This window comes from Oryctolagus cuniculus, chromosome 10 (assembly GCF_051225735.1).
Source record: "Oryctolagus cuniculus isolate XC-2025 breed Fujian yellow rabbit chromosome 10, ASM5122573v1, whole genome shotgun sequence".
NCBI classification, from domain to species: domain Eukaryota; kingdom Metazoa; phylum Chordata; class Mammalia; order Lagomorpha; family Leporidae; genus Oryctolagus; species Oryctolagus cuniculus.
The window spans coordinates 53962220-53965525 of record NC_142876.1 but is presented as its reverse complement, the minus strand read 5'-3'; the positions used below and the strand labels follow the sequence as shown (position 1 = coordinate 53965525).

Genomic DNA, 3306 nt, shown 5'->3' with positions numbered 1-3306 from the left:
GAGGCTGTGTTCCAGAATCTAGAATGGGTTCTGCACCAAATTTTGAAATGTGTAGGATGTGGTTTTGGTGCCTCTCTCTCTCAGAATGGGGCTGGGGACCTCTCATCTCCCAGGGGACACCGGCCACCCCGGGGCCCGTAACTGTGCAACCTTGTTGGAGTGTGGTAGGGTCCCACTTCCAACCCTTCCTCCTATAGCACTTAGCCTGTCCTGTGTCCCCCATCCTCTGCGCCCAGGTGTGTGTCTGCAACAGGAGAGTAGTGTTGGGCAAACAAAGGCGCTGCAGCTAGGTGAGAGGTTACTTCTCTTAAAGGCGGCTTTCCTGTGCAAGGCAAAGCTCCACCCAGAGGGCCTCCCTGTAATACTCCCCACTAGAGTCTGGGTGCCAGTATCGTTGTCCTCCAAAGGCCCACGTGTTAAAGGCATGGCTCCAGGGTGGTGCTTTCAGGAGAGGGTGAAGATGTGATCTATGAGGTGGTCCTAGTGGGAGGCCCGTAAGTCACTGGGGAAGGGGGTGGCCTCAGTAGGGGGTTCTCACGACAGTGTTGGCTAGATAAGCCCCAGCTGGGTCCAGTTGGCACTCTGCTTCCTGGCTTTCCCTCTGATATTCTTTTTTTTCTTCTTCAAGATTTTGTTTTATTTTAAAGATTTTTTTTTATTTGAAAGGCAGAGTTACAGAGAGAGAAAGGAGGACAGATAGATAGAGAGATCTTCCATCTGCAGGTTCACTCCCTAAATGACCCAAACAGCTGGGGCTGTGTGACAGGAGTCTGGAGTTTCTTCTGGGTCTCCCATGTGGGTACAGGGACCCAAGCACTTGGGCCATCTTCTGCTGCTTTCCCTGGCACATTAGCAAGGAGCTGGATTGGAAGTGGAGAGGCCAGGACTCGAACCAGTGCCCACATAGAATGCCGGCATCACACGTAGTGTCTTTACCTTCTATAGCAAAACTACAACAACCAAGATTTGTTTTTATTTTACTATTGCTTAGAAAGACATTATTGCCAGAGACAGAAGGAATTGTCTGTGCTTCTGAATATGCAAATACATTTCTTCTGAAGAGTCCATGTTAACTCCTTTTCTAGAAACTTCCTTTTCTTAGTGGTTATATTTTTTTTTTTTTTTTTTTGGACAGGCAGAGTGGACAGTGAGAGAGACAGAGAGAGAAAGGTCTTCCTTTGCCGTTGGTTCACCCTCCAATGGCCGCTGCGGCCAATGCGCTGCGGCCGGCGCACGGCACTGATCCAATGGCAGGAGCCAGGTGCTTCTCCTGGTCTCCCATGGGGTGCAGGGCCCAAGCACCTGGGCCATCCTCCACTGCCTTCCCGGGCCACAGCAGAGAGCTGGCCTGGAAGAGGGGCAACCGGGACAGAATCCGGTGCCCCGACCAGGACTAGAACCCGGTGTGCCGGTGCCACAAGGCGGAGGATTAGCCTATTGAGCCATGGCGCCAGCCGTGGTTGTATTCTTGAGGAGCCTGGGCCATGAAGAGTCTGCCCAAGTTCTAGGCAGTGACCGCTTTGCTGTTCTGGCTGTCAGTGTTCATCTGGGCTGCAACGAACAGTGAGCCCTTCCTGGCAGGTGGCAGGGGTGGTTCGAAGAGCTTGGACAGGTCCTCCTCAGGGAGCAGGGGTTCTCCTTGACCCTGGCACTGCGTGTCCTGCAGGTGCCACTGCTGATAGTGATGCTTCTGCTGCTGCTGTTGCCTGTATGCCTCGTGTGTGTTATATTCAACTGTATCTGGGCCCATGTCATCCAATCTGTCCATCACAACTGCAGATTCTTCCCCAAGACGTTGCTGCTGGCAAGACTGAGCAGTTCATTTTTTTAAGATTTATTTTTTAATTATTTGAAAGGTAGAGTTATGGAGAGAGAGAGAGAGAGAGAGAGAGAGAGAGAGAGGTCTTCCATCTATTGGTTCACTCCCCAAATGGCCGTAATGGCCAGAGCTGAGTCAGGCTGAAGTCAGGAGCCCAGAACTACTTCCGGGTCTTCCACCTGGGTGCAGGGGCCCAAGCACTTGGAACGTCTTCTGCTGCTTCCCCAGGTGCATTAGCAAGGAGCTGGATCAGAAGTGAAGTAGCCGTGTCTTGAACCAGTGCCCATGTGGGATGCTGGTGTCACAGGTGGAGGCTTAACCTGTCACAATGCTGCCCTGAGCAGTCCCTGTTTGCCTGGTACAGTCGACTTCTTCTCCAGCTACAACAGTAGGACATTGATCAGATAAGAATTTTTAATTACAATTCACACTTCTTTAAACATGTGCTCGAAGGTGAAATTTGCCTTAATGCTTCAGGGGAAAAATGCTTCTCTTTACAAACTTCCATCTGCTTAGGAGTCAGTCTGTATGCCCTTACCGTCAGAGACCCTCGGGCAGTTTCTAGGGGATCCTCAATGAAAACGACAGATTCTTTAATGCTGGCCACTGAACTGGGAATCCAGGAGAGCCCGGTGATGAATGAGCCATAGTCTGTGGACTGGCGCAGCCCTCGTGGATGCGATCCATGTTTACAGGGCGAAGGCTCCGCGTCATGTGCATCTGATACTGGACTTCATCCAAGTCAGCATCATCCTCCGTGTGCTGCGGCAGAGGAAAGCACTTGGTGATTTCCAGCCCATCTTCTACAACCAGGCCCAAAAGTACTCCTTGAGCAACCCCAGTTCCCTGGCCTTCCTCGTGATAATGTCTGGTTATCTTGAATACCACCAAGCCGTCCAGCCGCACTTACTTCACAGCCCAGTGTCCAGAACCGCCTTGGCCTTTGCCCTTCCCTACCTCACTGGTGGTGCAGCTGGAAGACCCGGCAGTAGAGCCCATGCCTTCCTTGCGGGACACCATCATTCCAGCCGACAGGAAGGCGAGGTCCATGTGATTCTCCCGCACCTGCTCCACGATCCTCCAGCCTTGCCCGACGGCTGAATCCTTGGGGCCTGTCCCATCTTGAACTCTGACTGTCCAGAACGGTGAGCTGAAATAGTCCCTCATCCTTCCCAAGTAGCTTCTCTCGGGTCCTTGTTACAGTGATGAGGAGCTGACCAATGCACTCTTGCCCCACGCCAGATTGCCCAGCCCCAGGTCTCAGCTTTGGCTGGCTCCTCGCTCTCCCCTCACCTCCTGGCCGTGGCTTGATCCTTAACTTCATGCAGAGCTCTGCTTGCAAGTCACCTCCCCAGAAGCTGTTTCCCTGTCTCCACCACCTCAAATTGCACCACATACGTGGGTCTCCCCTTACCTTGCTTTGTTTTCCTTTCTTATGCTTAGGCACTACCTTTCGAGCCAATGCTCCCGTGCTAGGAGGGTCTGAT

The 3306-nt window shown here is 52.5% G+C and overlaps 1 pseudogene; it reads right to left on the bottom strand.

Moving 5' to 3' along the window:
- Positions 1-1429: 1429 nt before the first annotated feature.
- Positions 1430-2916, bottom strand: LOC100347574 (eukaryotic translation initiation factor 3 subunit H pseudogene; annotated as a pseudogene).
- Between the last annotated feature and the right edge of the window lie 390 nt (positions 2917-3306).